At 38.1% G+C, this 20,618-nt stretch overlaps 1 protein-coding gene and 1 pseudogene across 2 annotated transcripts in view; one reads left to right on the top strand and one right to left on the bottom strand.

The window, feature by feature from the left end:
- The window catches only part of CCDC141 (coiled-coil domain containing 141), a 218,010-nt gene that overhangs the window by 21,497 nt on the left and 175,895 nt on the right, over positions 1-20,618 (top strand). The window lies entirely within an intron of this gene.
- On the bottom strand, positions 18,320-19,757 carry LOC129031160 (small ribosomal subunit protein eS6-like; annotated as a pseudogene).

Genomic DNA, 20,618 nt, shown 5'->3' with positions numbered 1-20,618 from the left:
TGGAAGGCAAGGAGGAACAAGTCACATCTTACATGGATGGCAGCAGACAGAGAGAGAGCTTGTGCAGGGACACTCTTTTTTTTTTTTTTTGAGAGTAAGAGTCTCACTCTGTCACCCAGGCTGGAGTGCAGTGGCACGATCTTGGCTCACTGCAACCTTCACCTCCTGGGTTCACGCCATTCTCCTGCTTCAGCCTTCCAAGTAGCTGGGACTACAGGCGCCCGCCACCATGCCCAGCTAATTTTTTTGTATTTTTAGTAGAGACGGGGTTTCACCATGTTAGCCAGGATGGTCTTGATCTTCTGACCTCATGATTCACCCACCTCGGCCTCCCAAAGTGCTAGGATTACAGGCGTGAGGCACTGTGCCTGACTGGAAACTCTCATTTTTAAAAGCATCAACTCTCATGAGACTCATTCACTATCATGAGAACAGTGCAGGAAAGACCTGCCTTCATAATTCAATCACCTTCCACTGGGTTCCTCCCATGACATGTGGGAATTGTGGGTGTTATAATTCAAGATAAGATTTGGGTGGGGACACAACAAATCATATCATTTCACCCTGGCCCCTCGCAAATCTCATGTCCTCACATTTCAAAACCAATCATGCCTTCCCAACAGTCCCCCAAAGTCTTAACTCATTTCAGCATTAACTCAAAAGTCCACAGTCCAACATCTCATCTGAGGTGAGGCAAGTCCCTTCACACCTATGGCCTGTAAAATCAAAAGCAAGTTACTTACTTCCTAGATACAATGAAGGTACAGGCGTTGGGCAAATATGGCCATTCCAAATGGGAGAAATTGGCCAAAACAAAGGGGCTACAGGCCCCATACAAGTCCAAAATCCAGCAGGGCAGTCAAATCTTAAAGCTCCAAAATAATCTCCTTTGACTCTATGTCTCACCTCTAGGTCATGTTGATGCAAAAGGTGGGTTCCCATGGTCTTTGGCAGCTCCACCCCTGTGGCTTTGCAGGGTTTAGCCTCCCTCCTGGCTGCTTTCATGAGCTGACATTGCACGTCTGTGGCTTTTCCAGGTGCACAGTGCAAGCTGTCAGTGGATCTAGCATTCTGGGTCCTGGAGGAGACTGGCCCTCTTCTCACAGCTCCACTAGGCACCGCTGCTGGGGTGACTCTGTGTGGGGGCTCTGACCCCACATTTCCCTTCTACACTGCCCTAGCAGAAGTTCTCTGAGAGCCCTACCCCTGCAGGAAACTTCTGCCTGGACATCCAGGTGTTTCCATACATTCTCTGAAATCTAGGCAGAGGTTCCCACACCTTAGTTCTTGACTTCTGTGCACTCGTAGGCTCAACACCACGTGGAAGATGCCAAGGCTTGAGGCTTACACCCTCTGAAGCCATGGCCTGAGCTCTATGTTGGCCCCTTTCAGCCATGGCTAGAGTGGTTGGGATGCAGGCCACCAAGTCCCTAGGCTATGCACAGCACAGGGACCCTGGGCCCAGCCCACAAAACCACTTTTTCCTCCTAAGCCTCTGGGCTTGTGATGGAAGGGGCTGCATTGAAGATCTCTGATATGCCTTGGAGACATTTACCCCATTGTGTGGGAATTAACATTTGGCCCCTCATTACTTATGCAAATTTCTGCAGCCAGCTTGAATTTTTCCTCAGAAAATGGGATTTCATTTTCTATCACATTGTCAGGCTGCAAATTTTCCAAACTTTTATGCTCTGCTTCCCTTATAAAACTGAAGGCCTTTAACAGCACCCAAGTTATCTCTTGAATGCTTTGTTGCTTAGAAATTTCTTCTGCCAGATACCCTAAATCATCTCTCTCAAGTTCAAAGTTCCACAAATCTCTAGGGCAGGGACAAAATACCACCAGTCTCTTTGCTAAAACACAACAAGTTCTCATTTCCATCTGAGACCACCTCAGCCTGGACTTTATTGTCCATATCACTATGGCATTTTGGACAAAGCCATTCCATAAGTCTCTAGGAAGTTCTAAACTGTCCTACATTTTCCTGTCTTCTTCTGAGCCCTCCAAACTGTTCCAACCCCTGCCTGTTACCTAGTTCCAAAGTTACTTCCACATTTTCAGGTATCTTTTCAGCAATGTCCCATTCTACTGGTACCAATTTACTGTATTAGTCCATTTTCACACTGCTGATAAAGACATACCCAAGACTAGGCAACTTACAAAAGAAAGAGGCTTAATGGACTTACAGTTCCATGTGGCTGGGGAGGCCTCACAATCATGGCAGAAGGCAAGGAGGAGCAAGTCATGTCTTACATGGATGGCAGCAGATGAAGAGAGAGAGAGCTTATGCAGGGAAACTCCCGTTTTAAAACCGTCAGATCTCGTGAGACTCATTCACTATATGAGAACAGCACAGGAAAGACCCACCCTCATAATTCAGTCACTTCCCACTGGGTTCCTCCCACAACACCTGGGAATTGTGGGAGCTACAATTCAAGATGAGATTTGGGTGGGGAGACAGCCAAATCATATCTGAGGGTGAGGATCAAAAAATTACCTATCGGGCGCTATGCTGATTACCTGGGTGACAAAATAATCTGTATCCCAAACCCCTGTGACACACAGTTTACCTATATAACAAACCTGCACATGTATCCCTGATCTTAAAGTAGAAGTTAAAAAGAAAAAGAAAATGAACAATCTCCGTAAGGAGCAGTAGAGAAGAGGAAGGAAGGCCTAAGTAGGTGATTCTCGACTGGGCTGGCATCAGAATCAACTGAAGAACTTAAAAAAATAAACCACAGGACTCATATATTCAGGCCCCAAACCCAAAGAGGCAAAGAAAGGCTGGAGTGCCTGTATGTTTTTTTAAAAAGTTTTTGCAGTAATTCTAAAACACAATGAGGAATAAGAAGCTCTGACTATAACCTAAAGAAACATTTTTCCATTAAACAACAACATTAAAGTGCCATCAATGGAATTGAAAAAGAGACTAATGGAAAGTTAGAGGCAAAAATATTCAGGGTCCCATCACAAACATTTGGAGAAAAGGAAATTCTAACACAGAAGTACTGAGTAGTGTCGAAAACAGCAGTGTGTTTGAGGAAGCTGACATGAGCTCTGACAATGAGGAAATTATCATAGCTCTCTGAAACCTTCTTGGAGAGTTTCCCACTTACCTTATTGGCCATGACCTCCTCTGTGTACCTTCTATAACTTGCAGCCTACCTGCTTCTACTATAGTATGTGTTTCATGACAGACCGTGAGTGTTTCATTTTCATCTTTGTGAGACTGTGGACATATTTCTATCCATAGAGCCTAGCACTGTGCTTGGATTACATGTTCAACAAATGTTTGTGGAATGAATGAAGGAAGAATGAATGAATGAATACATATATTCATGACATAATCACAGGAACAGTTCATCTCTGTGTAATAACAAAAGAAAGATGCAAAAAAGGAATGCGGGTAAAGAAACAAAATAGCGATGATTTAAAGGGTATTCACATACCTTGCTGTTCTTGCTTGCAACAGTTCTGAGGGTTTGAAGAAGACTCAATTATTAATGTATGGAACATTTGGGCTCCTAAGAGAACATGGTGGAACGGATGAATAATTAATGCTGTTAGTTTTTCTGATTTGTGTCATTATTCTTCTTTTAACTGAGCCAGAGGATGGATTTCCCTGTAAATTATAGATGTCCTCATTTTGGAATGCCAATGTGGCCTCCTGAGCTTTGCCCTCACCTAAGCCGGGCCTGTTTTTTTCTACTGTGCTTCCTCCGAGTTTCTCAACCAATGTCTCATTATGCACAGCACAGTGTCACATTAATGTGGTACTTACACAAGCATGGCCTGTATAATGTATTTCAAGCATGGTTTATGAAGTATTTACATTCATATAATCTTGGGTACCTGTTAAAGGGCAGCTCTCCAGACCTCTATGAGATAAGACTCTCTGTGGGTAGAGTAGGGCCGTTTGCACTTGGCACCTGCAGCTCTCAGTCTCTTCCTTATCATTTAACATTGCTTTTAATGTTAGTTTGCTTATATTTTTACATATGTATATATTTCTCATAAGAGTGTAAGTTTTCCTCAGGACAGAGATTGTGTTGGTGCACATTATTTTCTAGATAGTTTTTGTCTAAATTAGTTGTAAGAAATTTAGAGCCCAAGTTGTGATATATGTACAAACAACACAGTGGACTTTTATTGCATGATTGTTAGTGCCAACCACTTTTAAAAATTTAATATTTAATTTCAAACACTACATATATTTTAAATGTTTTAAATGTATTGATCTGTTAATCTTTAAAATAATCATATGAGTTAAATTTCATAACAGGTAGTGTAACTTAGCAAGTTGAGTATGTATGCTCTGCCTGCCTGGATGTGCGTTCTAGTGTTGCTGCTTGGCTGTGTAACTCTGGGGAAGTTACTTATCCTCTTTCTGCCTCAGTTTCCTCATCTGTAAAATGGAGGTAGTAATACCTACCTCAGAAGGTGGATGTGAGGATTTAGTGAGTTGAAACCTTTAAACAATTTGAAACAAGGCTTCACACATAGTAAGTGCTGAATGATTACCTCTTATTATTTTTAATCTCCGTTTTACAATTGAAGAAACTAATATATACACAAGTCTGTATATACAAATGTATATACAGTCATTTGCCCTGGTCATATAGCTAGGAAGCCATGGAGCTGGGGCTCCTACTCCAGTGGTGTGCCTTTGTGCGATTCCCCATACCCAGCATGCTGTGTGCCCTTCAATCATTAACTGTAGTATGAGATCCCACTTTTGGGGGTGTCATAGGGATGGTATGCGTCACTTCTCAGCTGACTGAAAAGGACCACTCAGTAATTTCTTTAGCAATACTGAGGCCATGGATCTCATAGGATTTGCAGGAGCCACGTCACATAGCATCAAGATGGCTCTGTTCCACCTGGCTAGCTTCCCTGTCTACTACGTGCCTCTGTCCTTGGCATTGGAAGGGACACACACACAAAATGTAAAAGGCATTCTTGGCCTCCAGAAATATATGATGTACAATATATAGAGAACAAAATGACCCTGGTAGACTCACAAAGCAGTTAAATAACAGTGAAGTCACAACATCAAGGCACTATCTGATTAATTAAGTCCCCAGATGAAAGACACTGATCGTGAAAGTACCATAGACATATTCATGGAGAAAGAGAAATTAATTTAGCTGGAGTGGTTTCATGGGGAAGGTAGAATTTAAGGTCAACCTTGATATACAAGGTTGTGGGAGTAAGTGGCGTGAGACAGAACAGTGTTTGGGGCAGGGAAGAGAGCTAGCTCTTCAAGGTAGAAAAGCTGCCTCTTTCCTCGGCTTTGGCTTCATCCTGTGAACAGACGTTAGCTTAGTGCTCGTATTTATTTATCTTTCTGTTTGGTACAAAAATTTCCTATTGTTCTAGCTTTCATCGAGTCTTAGGGAATGTGTTATTCTCTTTGTTGTTATTTTTGTATTTTATTCAAGCATGGTAGAGTTCAGATTCCCCAGTAAAAGACACAATGGTATTCTTGATAAGCTTCCAGGACTGTTTTTTCAGTCACTTGAAAGACCACAGAACTCTGCAAAAAACGTAGTGAAATCCAAACAAATCCAAGCGTACAGACAACTCCCTCAAATAGCAGAAACTACCATTAATTATTTGGTCCATACACCTGTAGATTATTTCTAATTACATTATTTACTTCATTTAACAGAACAGATATGGAGAGTCATTTGTATGCAAATATCCAAAAAGAAAAAATTAAGGAAACGCATTTATAAGAATTAATGTTGTAGAGCCTTTTAGATGCATTTGAAATGTTTTAAAATACCATCTTTTATTAGGCCTATGCAAAAGAAATATTTTTGGAACAATTATTTTGCAGTAAACTGAGAAGAAAATATCTGATCTGGTTCCATTTACATTATACTTAGTCTCATAATTATAAAGGGACTAAGTTGTAGCTGGCATTTCCATTATAAACAGATTTTATGGTCCTTTAATAAACGGTTCTAGTTTGAAAAGTGACCAAGAAAACACAATCCTTATTTTTTAAATCCAAATGGACTGATTCAATACAATGTCAGAATTTTCCAAGTTGCTTTTCATAATTTTGTCTCTTTGTGTTGCTGTGTATGTCCCTGACATTTCCTAGTGACAGCAGAACTATTTGATCTTTTACTAATTTGATTTTAGCACAGGAGCCCTTGAAAATTAAAGAGTTGACACAAGAATTCTCAATTCACTGAGGGCTGTGGTCTAGATTTCAGTTAGAGGTGATTTCCACTCGGGACAGCTGTGACCCTCAGGTTTTCAGCAGCCCATTAGCTGCAGCTTCTATTTCAAACTGAAGCCAATCAGAATACTAGTTCTGTCATTTGTGTGCCAGTTTGGATTAGGGGCAGCCTATACAAATAGGACAGGGTAATACCCCCCTCAGATAGGCATGGGAAATTAGGTTTGCATAGCTAAAATTAAGTGGTGGTATGTTCATTTCTCTTTCACCAGAAAAAATAGTTGAAGCCAGAAATGCATTATGCCTGTCAGCAGTATGTGTAAACTCAAAATCAAATTCAGCGTGGTTTACAACGGAAGGTATAGCCTACTTCTTAGTGAAATAAAGGTATAAAATGCCTATAAAAGGAAGTATGTAATTTTCAAAGTATTTATTATCTTATAATTATCTTACATTTTGGTTACTATTAATGATGGTGATTATGCTAATTTACTAACTTTTATGGACAGTAGCCAGGTGATGTGCTAACAATCACATGCTAATTAGCCAGCATGTGAGAAAGGATTTATTATCAACATCAAGGTTTTCCTTACATCCCTGAAATCATACCACGTATTTGCTCATTTATTCCATCAACATTTATGGCTAACCCTAAATGTTGAAGCCTGTAGAAATATAAGCATTGCACGTAACTGAGCTGTAACCACTAAAATATCTTCATAGAATCCAAGTAAAACTAGATTAGAATAATTAACATTACATAAATGCATACATATTTACTTTAGAGACTGCTTTCATATCATTGTCTCATTTTAGTATATATAATAAGGACCAGTGTGGTATGGACTCATTTTCACAGGTAAGGGAGCTGAGTCTCAGAGAGATTAACGGACTTGCTCAGGTTTATTAACTGGCTGAGCTTGGACTCACACTCTGATTAAAATCTCATTTTTATGATCTTTCCATGATGTTGGATCCTGTGGCTTCCTGGCACAAGCTGAGCATGGAAGCCTGCTGCCATCTAGAAATATACACCTGATGCCATGAGAAGTGCTATCATATCACAGCCAACGTGGTCTCATGGGATCAGGTGTATATTTCTAGGTAAGCCTAAGACTGGCCCAGTTCCAGCTTGGAGGATTCTGACATGAAGATCCTTAGTTCCCCTGCGTGGGGCAGTGTTGATCAGCCCAGAGTAGCACTCTGGCACAGTGGATAGGAGTGTGGGGACTACATAACTGACAAAGAGTAGGAAAATATTTAGGTAAAATTATGCTTTTGGATTTTAACTCTAAAGCTCCTTACATTGTTGAGTGAGAGAAAAAAAAAACCACACACCTGTATTTTAAATACACATGCCCTTTCTATGGAACTTTTTGGATTCTACATGATGGTTATAATAGTCTTTATTGCTAGTAAATATGAAACTATTTTCTCTTATCTTATCTATCAAATGATCTTTCCAGCTGGGCATAGTGGTCCATACCTGTAATCCTAGCACTTTGGTAGGCCCAGGTAGTCGGATTGCTTGAGCTCAGGAGTTTGAGACCCACCTGGGCAACATGGTGAAACTCCATCTTGAAAAATTAGCTGGGCATGGTGGTGCATGCCTGTAGTCCCAGCTATTTGGGAGGCTAAGGTAGGAAGATTGCTTGAGCCCAGGAGGTTGAGGCTGCAGTGAGCCATAATCATGCCACTGCGCTCCAGTCTGGGAGACAGAGTGAGATACTGTCTCAATAAAATGAATAAAATAAATAAATAATAAATATTTATAAAAATGATCTTACCATCACTGCAAAATAGACTAAGGGCTATACTAATGTATTGGAACTATGTTGTTTTAACTTTAAAGTCAATATTAATTATTAAAGTGTAGTTTCCTACTATAGAATAATCATTTTACTTATGATGTGAGGCAAAGTGTGAAATAAAGAGGGTAGAAAGGGAAAGAAAATAAATAGCGGTTTATGAGTAGATTTTTCTTTCTGAACACTGCTAAAAGCTTTCCTGTATGAAATAAATATTACTTCGTTAAACTGGAATTACTGATACAAGAAGAAGTGATGTGCAGTAAGTATTGAGCAATCAAAGGGTACAATAGTGAGGCCTTGGTGTTGATATGTCTTCACATGAATGCTTCTCTCTCATCATTAGTGTTCTGCATAGATGAAGTAATGATTATGGGAGTCTTTTTTTTTTTATAAATATGAAGGTGCTTCACTTATCAGCAACGTAGACCATGAATATATTTTGTTGATTCCTGGAGTCTCCAGGGAGATGCATCAAGATGATAGAAATATTGGGAAATATATTAAGTATTTGGATTTGGATAAGTGTTGGGAACCAAAAAGACTTTCGTCTCCTGGTATAATATTGGCTTGCTGGACTTTGGAACATTGGCTCAGTGGACACAGTTTCATTTTTGAGCAACCAAATGGTAATTAACACTGACAAAAAGCAATGCTCTGAACTTGGAGCTGTGGGAGTCCAAAGAACAGGGCCATGGTCTGGCTTTTGGGAAATTATAATCAAATGGAAATTGGATTATTATTTTTGTTTTTAAATATTTGCTTTTAAAGAATTATCTGAAACATATTTCATTGACTTATCTTTTCCGAATATGAATTTTAGAACATTGATTTGTACTTTTTTTGCTATTTACCTTTTTCAGTAACTTCATATTGTATTTAAAAAGAAATATTATACTGTCCAATAAGAAGTACAAAAATGAGTGAGACTGTTCTTGCTTTCGCCTAGTTTATAATCTACAGAATTTAAAACTAGCTCACTCACAATTGTACCAAACAGTGAAACATAACAACCACATTAGGAAGGTGGAAAGAAAGTGAGAAAGGAGCCCACAGGAAGGAGTTACTTTTTGCTGCTATGGAGAGAAGGGTTTCATGGAGAAGGCAGCATTGTAATTGGGACTTAAAGGCTAACAGGTTTTAGATAGGCAGATGCTAAAGTGTAGAACATTCTAGCTAAAATCCTTCAACAAAACAACAGCAAAAGCTAAAAGAAATTCTTGACATTATTTGAAAGAGACTGAAAAAATAATAGAGCTTAACCATTTACTGTTCCCCAAGTTTTTAAAAATTTGTGGTCTTTACTTTTAAGTATCTTAAATTAATTACCTCCAGTTTAGCGGTAAAACTAAGTGTGTTTCTATAAACTAGAGACTCTACCTGTATCCCACAGTTTATGTTACAGATAGACTCCAGTGTCAGGAAAACATATGCAGGATATGCCACGTTATGTTTGTTCTTTTAGAAAATTGCTATTCAGGGGACCATTTAATGCTCTACTGAAGAGAAAGTCCATAATCCTTTTTTGTGGTTCGCATAGCAGTTGAGGTGGTGTAATGTCTATAAAATATGCTGTCCTTAAAAGCAGCAATTTCAAAGCCACACTTAAAAAGACAGAGTGCATTTTTCAAGTATTGCAGCACAGCCTTGGTTTCCTATCCTTTTGGAAGTAAAAGGGAAGTAGTGCCTTTTAGCATTTCTTTAAATAACCAGCTTTATGATGTTGGCCAGGACATCTTTTTCTCAGATCCAATTCCAAAATATTTTCCTTAGTTTAATGACTAAGCAAGTATGAGAGGAAAACTTAAATCAAGCTGGACTTGACTGAGTCTTGAGGCAAGACATTTTTCATTGGCTGCTCTTCTTATAAGTGCCATATTTCATTGTCAACACAAAGTCTGCTTACACTATAAACTGGGCATTCCATTTTGTTCCCTTAAACAACTAGTTTTAAAAAATGTTATTATTGCTGATGTCAATTTATCTAAGAGTTTTATTTGGTAACTGCCCTGATTTTTAAAAAATATCTGAGAATATGTGGTTTTTTTTCGAGGTAAGGACAAAATTGATTTTTTTATACTTGGCAAATAGATTGAAGTGTATTTTTTCACCTCAGACAGTGTCTAATTTTCTTTTAGGATAGTTTGTGTAACCTAGCTGCCACTTTCTTCAAGTTTAAAGATGGTACCAACAAGAAGAGAGGGCTTTATTGCGCTTTAAAGCAGGGGAGTGAGGATTTAAGGAAGGGCACAGAAATGACTTGAAAGGTGGGAACCCAGTGTGCTTAACTCCCAAGGAACAGAAAAGAAGGGCTATCACCTACCCCAGACACACCCCTATAAAGCATCTTTCTTCAAAAATCAGATGTAAGTAAGAAGTGGAAGCTCATTTGTAAGATGGGCTTCTTTAGTTTACAACAGAATGATGTGGTTCCTTAACACAGGTGTCTCTATCAAAAGATAGAACTAGAAGTATTATTTTTTTTTCAAAAGTCAACTATTACTCAGAAACCAAGAAAGAAAGATGTGGAGAACACTGGATAAACAGGCCACCAGTATGCACTTTCTTTTGTTGTAAATAATTATTTAAAATTTCAAAATATCTGGATAAAGTAGAAAATTTGATAATCATAACTTACAAATATTCGTGCTGTATGAAAATAAAATCTGCCAAATGAATAGATTAATACATTTTTGTGTGTGTGAAATCTCCTCCCTCCCCTATTAAAAAAATAAGAAGAAAAAGAAAAGACACTTCTTGAAGCATGGTGACCCACATGGGGAATATATTTTGTATCAAATATTTGCCTGGGGACCAATTCACCCGAACTTCAGCATATGTAGCACCTTTTACCCTTCAGAAATATGAAGTCTCAGCAGTTCATAAAGCCCAGCCTACTCTGCTCTTTACCATCCACCCTGATGCCAACCCTCACCTTCCATCCTCAACCAGAATTCCGCTTGTTTTCCACTAGGTAAAATTAACCAGGGAAATAAGAAATAAGTACATTCTTAAAAAAAGAAAAAAGTTTATTCTTGCTTATGCATCAAAAGGTATCAAGAAATCAATGTGTCATTCCTACCACTTATCAATTCACTCAATAGTTAGTAAAAGCGTACTCTGTGTCAGGTACTGGATTAGATTCGATCAATACAACTATGATTATGACATGACTCCTGTACTCTAGAAGCTTATGTGAAGATGGACCATTCTTAGCAACTTTTTATTTTGAAAAATTTCAGACCTGCAGAAATCCTTCACTTAGATTTACCAACTGTTAATGCTGTTGCATATTTTCTTTCTCTTTCTCATCTTGCCTCTAAATATGTGTTTATATGTATACATTTTTTATGGTGGGGGGGAGAACTATTTACTTTTTATTTTTTTCCCATAAGTTATTAGGGTACAGGTGGTATTTGGTTACATGAGTAATTTCTTTAGTGGTGATTTGTGAGATTTTGGTGCACCAATCACCCGAGCAGTTCACACTGCATCATATTTGGAGTCTTTTATCTCTCACCCCCCTCCCACTCTTCCCCCCAAGTCCCCAAAGTCCATTGTATTCATTCTTATGCCTTTGTGTCCTCATAGCTTAGCTCCCACGTATCAGTGAGAACATACAACGTTTGATTTTCCATTCCTGAGTTACTTCACTTAGAATAATAGTCTCCAATCTCATCCAGGTCGTTGTGAATGCTGTTAATTCATTCCTTTTTATGGCTGAGTAGTATTCCATCTCATATATATATATATATATATATATATATATATGAGAGATATATATCATATACATATGAGATATATATGATATATATATGAGAGATATATATCATATACATATAAGATATATATGGTATATATATATATCTCTCACAGTTTATCCACTCATTGATTAATGGACATTTGTGTTGGTTCTATGATTTTGTAACTGCGAATTGTGCTGCTATAAACATGAATGTGCAAGTAACTTTTTCGAATAATGATTTCTTTTCCTCTGAGTAGATACCCAGTAGTGGGATTGCTGGATCAAATGGTAGTTCTACTTTTAGTTCTTTAAGGAAACTCCACACTGTTTTCCATAATGGTTGTACTAGTTTACATTCCCACCAGCAGCGTAGAAGTGTTCCCTGATTGCTGCATCCATGCCAACATCTACTGTTTTTTGATTTTTTTGATTACAGCCATTCTTGCAGGAGTAAGGTGGTATTGCATTGTGGTTTTGATTTGCATTTTCTTGATCATTAGTGATGCTGAGCATTTTTTCATGTTTCTTGGCCATTTTGATATCTTCTTTTGAGAATTGTCTATGCATGTCCTTAGCCTACTTTTTGATGGGATTGTTTGTTTTTTTCTTGCTGATTTGTTTGAGTTCATTGTAGATTCTGGATATTAGTCCTTTGTCAGATGTATAGATTGTGAAGATTTTCTCCCCCTCTGTGGGTTGTCTGTTTACTCTGCTGACTGTTCCTTTTGCCGTGCAAAAGCTCTTAAGTTTCATTAGGTCCCAGCTATTTATGTTTGTTTTTATTGCATTTGCTTTTGAGTTCTTGGTCATGAAATCCTTACCTAAGCAAATGTCTAGAAGGGTTTTTCCAGTGTTATCTTCTACAATTTTTATAGTTTCAGACCTTAGGTTTAAGTCCTTAATCCATCTCGAGTTGGTTTTTGTATAAGGTGACAGATGAGGATACAGTTTCATTTTCCTACATTGGCTAGCCAATTATCCCAGCACCATTTGTTGAAAAGGGTGTCATTTCCCTGCTTCATGTTTTTGTTTGCTTTGTTGAAGATCAGTTGGCTGTGAGTGTTTGGGTTTATTTCTGGATTCTCTGTTCCATGTGTCTATTGTCTATTTTTATATCAGTACCATGCTGTTTTGGTGACTATGGCCTTATAGTATAGTTTGAAATGAGGTAGTGTGATGCCTCTAGATTTGTCCTTTTTTTTTTTTTTTTTTTTTTTTTGAGATGCAGTCTCACTCTGTAGCCCTGGCTGGAGTGCAGTGGTGTGATCTCGGCTCACTGCAAGCTCCGCCTCCCAGGTTCACGCCATTCACCTGCCTCAGCCTCCTGAGTAGCTTGGACTACAAGTGCCCATCACCACACCCAGCTAATTTTTTGTATTTTTAGTAGAGACGGGGTTTCACCGTGTTAGCCAGGATGGTCTTGATCTCCTGACCTCCTGATCCACCTGCCTCGGCCTCCCAAAGTGCTGGGATTATAGGCGTGAGCCACCGCGCCCTGTCTAGATTTATTCTTTTTGCTTAGTCTTGCTTTGGCTATGTGGGCAACTTTTTGGTTTCATGTGAATTTTAGAATTGTTTTTTTCTAATTCTGTAAAGAATGATGGTGGTATTTTGATGGGAACTGCGTTAAATTTGTAGATTGCTTTTGACAGTATGATCATTTTCACAATATTGATTCTACCCATCCATGAGTACGGGATGTGTGTCCATTTGTTCATGTCATCTATGATTTCTTTCAGCAGTGTTTTGTAGTTTTCCTTGTAGTGGTCTTTTGACTCCTTGGTTGGTATATTCCTAAGTATTTTATTTTTTTGCAGCCATTGTAAAAGGGGTTGAGTTCTTGATTTGATTCTCCGCTTGGTTGCTGTTGGTGTATAGAAGAGCTACTGATTTGTGTATATTAATCTTGTATCTGGAAACTTTGCTGCATTCTTTTATCAGTTCTAGGAGCTTTCTGGAGGAGTCCCTAGGATTTTCAAGGTAAACGATTATATCGTCAGCAAACAGGGGCAGTTTGACATCCTCTTTACTGATTTGGATGCCCTTTATTTCTTTCTCTTGTCTGATTGCTCTGGCTAGGACTTCCAGTACTATATTGAAGAGGAGTGGTGAGAATGGGCATTCTTGTCTTGTTCCAGTTCTCAGAGGGCATGCTTTCAACTTTTCTCCATTCAGTATTGTGTTGGCTGTGGGTTTGTCATAGATGGCTTTTATTACATTAAGGTATGTCCCTTGTATGCTGATTTTGCTGAGAGTTTTAATCATAAAGGGATGCTGGATTTTGTTGAGTGCTCTTTCTGCATCTATTGAGATGATCATGTGATTTTTGTTTTTAATTCTGTTTATGTGGTATATCACATTTCTTGACTTGCATATGTTAAGCTATCCCTGCATCCCTGGTATGAAACCCACTTGATCATGGTGGATTATCTTTTTGATATGTTGTTGGATTCGGTTAACTAATATTTTGTTAAGGATTTTAGCATCTATGTTCATCAAGGATATCAGTCTGTAGTTTTCTTTTTTGGTTATGTCCTTTCCTGGTTTTGGTATTAGGGTAATGCTGGCTTCATAGAATGAATTAGGGAGGGTTCCTTCTTTATCTTGTGGAATAGTGTCAAAAGGATTGGTACCAATTCTTCTTTGAATGTCTAGTAGAATTCTGCTGTGAATCCATGTGGTCCTGGACTTTTTTGTTGGTAATTTTTAAATTACCATTTCAATCTCGCTGCTAGTTGTTAGTCTGTTCAGGGTATCTAATTCTTCTTGATTTAAGGTAGGAGGGTTTGTATTTTTCCAGGAATGTATCCATCTTTTCTAGGTTTTCTATGTGCATAAAGGTGTTCATAGTAGCCTTGAATGATCTTTTATATTTCAGTGGTGTCAGTTAGACTGTTTTGTTTCTTAGTGAGGTTATTTGGATTTTCTTTCTTCTTTTCTTTGTTAATCTTGCTAATGGTCAATCAATTTTATTTACCTTTTCAAACAACCAGCTTTTTGTTTCATTTATCTTTTGTATTTTTTTGTTTGTTTGTTTCAATTTCATTCAGTTCTGTTCTGATCTTGGTTATTTCCTTTCTTCTTCTGGGTTTGGGTTTGGTTTGTTCTTGTTTCTCTAGTTCCTTAAGGTGTGACCTTAGAATGTCAGTTTGTGCTCTTTCAGTCTTTTTGATGTAGGTGTTTAGAGCTATTGGTTGAGGAGAGACAGAAGTCATGGGCCATTGTTTCAGCCTTGAAGCTGCCTGAGAGGAAGTAATGATTCTCCTGGATAGTTGGTACCTGGACTGAGAGCTAGGCTGGCTTCTTTGTGGCTGTTGGAGGTGTATCCTCACTGGAATGACAGAGAAGAGGAAAATAAGGTTCTGTGTGATCTAGAAGGTAGAGAGGTACAGAGTATCCAGAGACGTATCTTGTATTAAGAAACACAAATACCACTGGGCATGGTGGCTCATGCCTGTAATCCTAGCACTTTGGGAGGCCAAGGTGGGTGGATCACTTGAGGTCAGGAGTTCGAGATCAGCCTGGCCAACATGGTGAAACCCCATTCTACAAAAAAATACAAACATTAACCAGGCTTGGTGGCACATGCCTATAGTCCCAGCTATGGGGGTGGGGGGAAGTAGAGGTTGCAGTGAACTGAGATGGCACCACTGCACTCCAGCCTGGGTGACAGAGTGAGACTCTATCTCAAAAAGAAAAGAAAAGAAAGAAAGAAACACAAACACCATACTGAAGCAGGGATAGGATGGTGAAACATAGGTCCCACACAGTCTTGTAGTGTTATTTGTAACTTCGGGTAACAAGATTGTTTATAACGTAATATGCTTGTTCATTACAATGTTACTTTTGTTGTTTTTTTTTAATAGATGAATCACATATGTAAATAATCTCTAAATGCATCTCATCTTTGAATTAATTTGCTCTGTCTTTTCCTCCTGTAATATATACATTATAACGTATTTTAAAACTATTTAAATAATCCCAGTGTGTTACATTGTTTTATAATTTTCTAAACCTTTTTTTAAAAAAAAATTCTCAAAATAATGTTCACAAGTATAAGAAAACCTATGAATGAGTTCTTGTGGAATAGTTTAGATCCATTTACCTGAATATTTTTCATTACAGATAGTCTAATTGGAGGGAAATCACTGTCAATTAATCATGTGTAGTTGAAAATATTTAAAGAAATTTGTTCATATTAGGTTTGAATAGAGCATTCCGAAAGCCTTCTCTAAATTGTAAGCTCTTTGGTGATTTAAAAGCTCTCAAGAAGCCAAAAAAAATTTTGTGGCTTTTAAGAATTTAGTCTTTAGGCCGGGGGCGGTGGCTCATGCCTGCAATCCCAGCACTTTGGGAGGCCGAGGTGGGTGGATAACGTGAGGTCAGGAGTTTGAGACCAGCCTGGCCAACATGGCAAAACCCCATCTCTCCAAAAAATACAAAAATTAGTCAGGCACAGTGGTGCATGCCTATAATCCCAGCTACTAGGTGGGGCTGAGGCAGGAGGATGGCTTGAACCTGGGAGGCGGAGGTTGCAGTTAGCCAAGATCGTGCCACTGCACTCTAGCCTGGGCAACAGAGTGAGACTCCGTCTCAAAAAAAAAAAAAATTTAGTCTTTAATATTCTTTGTTTAGGAAGCATTTTAGATACTTAATAGAGAGGACAAGGTGTAGTTTCAAGAAAATTTCAGGAAATCAATATCCAGATGTCATTCATAGAATAGAAATTTCAGATGGCATCTTCATCTTGACTCTGAAATGATTAATTACAGAAATGCTTGGCAGTAGAATTAGAATCAAATTGACAATAAAGTATTTATTAATTCAAATACAGTTCTATCAAATACCATGGATAACAGTTCCATGAACAATTTTCACATATAATTTACCTATCAGCAAATGACTATTATTCTTAAAAATTGATCATTTGTATGCATTGTATGATTTTTTGAAACAAATGTATTAGAAAAATTATTAGCATTAGAAGAAGTAGCAGAAGATGATTATAAGCATTGGCAATATGGTAGCAATAATGACAACATATGTTTGCGCTCACATATGTTCATTTTCTTTTAGGGAGGGATGCCCCAAGGATGCATAGAGAGGAATATATCAGTATCTCCCTAATCATTAATGCAGTCTTCAGCCCAAGGGAACTACAAATCCCAAAATGCAACATTTCATTCTTATTTTAACATGGATTTCAGAAACCAATAGACCAAATTTGATGAGGTAATTGGATTTACTATGACGCCTCAAATGCTAAGACTTGAACTTTATACAATGTAGACTTTTGCCAAGTTTACTACATTTCTACATTCAATTTTAAGTAGTAGATGTTTGTACCCTCCACCTCATCAGCATATGTGATACAATTATTTGTTTTCATATACAAAAAATAAATCATTTCACCATAAAGAATGAGTATGAAGTTTAAGAACAAAATGAATGATTGCGTTTTTATTCTGGAAAAAAGCAATTATTTTAAAAACATATTCTAACATACATGTTTCTTGAGAGTAAATCATTGTTATTTGGATTCAGATTAAAATATCTTATGTTTTGAACTTTCATCATGTCTGAAATTGTCATTGCAAGCTATCATGATCGGCATTCCATGTAGACACTTCAAATCAGAAATAAGTTTTTATTTCCTCTTGTGGGTATGGTGTCCACTTAGTTTATTCCTACTGTGACTTCAATATGTTCCCTACAAGTAGTTGATAAATACACAATAATAATAGTAGTTAGAAGGTACATGAAAAGATAAACGTAATTAAAATAATAGCTAATATTTCTTGCATACTTACTATATTTGAGGCACTTTACTAAGAGCTTCCATGGATTACTTCATTTAGTCTTCACAAAATCTTATAAGATAGTTATTATTAGTGTTCATATTTTATAACAGGCTGAGGCCTAGTGAGAAAAAGTAATTTATAAAATGTGCAGAGCTACTACCTGGTGGAGCCAGAATGTGGACTCCAGGGTCTGGTTCTTAATCACTATGTTACGCTGCATGCTATGCTTTGAAAGGAGGTTTATTTCACAATGTGGCCACTCAAGGCAAATTCATCTCCACCACTGGAGAAACAGCTCAATGTGCATGATTTTTTTTTGTTGGAAAACATAATCTTTATACATGAAAGAAAATATTGTGTCAACATTTTCTTCATGACCAAAATTGTCTCCTTTTCATGAGAAGAAAAAATTTCAATTTTATTTTAGAAAGTTAATATAAGTGAAAATATAAGGTTAATTCTATCCAAAAACTATCACTGGGCAAAATAGATCTTTATGCCATTTTCCAGACTGACTCAATACATCAATCAAGTTATATGAGTAATTGCTTGACTGTTTGCTTATGTTTCTGGCAGAATATCTTTTATAACTATTTTGAGTTCACAAAAAGAATATCAGTCCTACTCTGTTTGTGAGAGGTATTATTTTGATGTGTTTGTGATGTTTCCTGGGAGCTTTACCCCTTTCATTACAGTGTCCTTTATGGTCTCAACCTTCTTTCTGGGGAGAGTAGTCTGATTTTATTTACTTGTTACTCAAAAAATATTATTATTGACTGGACTCAGAAGTAGACGCTCTTGGAGAGGATGGGCTGCATTTCTTGGTAATCTGCTCCTGGCATATTTTTTTGACCTCCTTCATTCTTTTGGCCAAAAGTTTCGCATGTTCTATAGTATACTGTTTCTGCAGAGCAACATAGCAGCATTTGTGTTGTGAGACATTTGGAGTAACAAGATGCTGAATCTTGGGTGTGTTGGTCCTAGGCTTACCTTCTTTGTTAAAGGCCTTTCTTACCACATATTGTTGGACATCATCTTTTTTAGAGATTGAAAATTTGTGGATTCTGCTAGCTCTTTTGGGCCCCAAGTGATGAGGCATCATGGTATCAGTCAGTCCAGGAATATCCTTCTCTCCCTTTTTTACAATAACTCAATTGAGAACATTTAGATTGGCATCCACAATGCAATCCTGAACAGCTTTACACTTTCTTTCTCCAGTTCTTCTGGGTGTATAACAGGAATGCCCTGTAGCAGGTGGACATGGTCATGGGCCAAGACATCCTCCTTCATGGGAAAACTTTGTCATTCCTACCACTGACTTGGACCACATAATCCTTCCATTCTTCACCCAGAGCATCAGCAGCTACTTCTGTGGCCATGTGCTTGTCATAAAAAGTATGAACTTTGGCCTGGAGCAGTGGCTTATGCTTGTAATCCCAACACTTTGGGAAGCTGGGAGGGTGGATCAGTTGAGGTCAAGAGTTAGAGACCGGCCTGGCCAACATGCCGAAAGCCCGTCCCTACTAAAAATACAAAAATTAGCCAGGTGTGGTGGTGCACACCTGTAATCCCAGCTACTCAAGAGGCTGAGGCAGGAGAATCACTTGAACCTGGGAGGTGGAGGTTGCAGTGAGCCGAGATCACACCACTGCACTCTAGCCTGGGTGACAGAGTGAGACTCTGTCTCAAAAAAAAAAAAAAAAAAAAAAAAAGAACTTTGCATTGATCAGCCACTTCAGTGAATTTCTGGCAGCCAGTGGCTGAGAAGGAGATATTCAACTGCTTCAAGAAGCAGCTGATTGCCTCCAAGGTGCCACAAAAAAGAGCTGGTCTCCACTTTCTTACATCAGACTCCGTAATGTCCTGTGTCTTCTTGGCTCTGTAAATCCTGCCATTCCTGCCTGTGCTCCCCAAGGTTCTCTGATTTCCAGATGCTTTGCTATCTAGCACAGCCCTCCATCTCTTTTTACCTCCTCCTCTGATCTTTTTGGTTCAACTTTGTGATTTTTTTTCCACCTCAAGCTGCTATTCTCTTCGTACCTTCCACAAATGCTGCAACCATAAGCCTGGAAAGGCAGAAGTGGTTTCTGGCCAGTTGGAATATATTGACTCCACAGTTCATTGGCATAGATTATCTCTGGTGTTGGTTGCTGACACTGCAGCTGCACATCAGCACATTTAGGTGATGCTCCCAAGGCTCCACTCATTTCTTCATTTCCTCTATTAAGCTGTCTCTCAAATTGTGCTTCTCATGTCCCTAAGAGTTCACAAATATACTCTCAGAGATGCATAAGTACCTAAAATAATCTCAAATTTTGATTGTTTAAAAATATTTAATATAGGCTACCAAATTTCAATGCTTACACTTGTGCTTGTATTTTCATTTCATTGGTGCCAAAGGAATGGCAGTGTTTGACTTTTTTCGTATTTTCTCAAACTGGGGATCCATAGCTTATTCTCTGAGTTCTTGTGTTCTCAAGATTGAGAAACACTGCTCTGCAGTGTTTGAAATGGACCTGGGCAAATGAGCATCACCCAGGCCTGGCTATTCACTCCTCATGCATCTGTTGTGTACTTTCCATGTTACACACTGCATTACACACAGGGAATAAAAAACAGTTCCTTTCAAGGGTTAGTGGGGAAGTCAGATAAGTAAACAATTTTAATCTATTATGATATTGCTAGTCAATTGGTACAAACTTTCTGGAGAACAATGTAGCAATTGCATCAAGCCTTGTGGATAATCCTTAACCCAGTCATTTCACTTTTAAAAATTTATTTTATGAACACAAGAGAGGTCTACAAAGATTTGTATGAAAGGACACAGAAGTCAAATTAAATGAGGATTATTGGAATTGACTCAGCTCAACATTACTTACAATAGTTATAAATGCAAAGCAGATTTAAAATTTAACAACAGGGGAATAATTACATAAATTATGGCATCCCATGTGATGGGAGTTTAGATAGCCACTAAAAATATTATTTCTACGAAGTATTGAAAACAAAGGACTCATAATACTATTTTAAGCTGAACAGCAACACACAGCTCTCTAAACCAGAAATCA

This window comes from Pongo pygmaeus, chromosome 11, assembly GCF_028885625.2.
Source record: "Pongo pygmaeus isolate AG05252 chromosome 11, NHGRI_mPonPyg2-v2.0_pri, whole genome shotgun sequence".
In the NCBI taxonomy this organism is placed as follows: domain Eukaryota; kingdom Metazoa; phylum Chordata; class Mammalia; order Primates; family Hominidae; genus Pongo; species Pongo pygmaeus.
The sequence above is the reverse complement of the archived record's forward strand: the minus strand, read 5'-3'. Positions and strand labels throughout refer to the sequence as shown.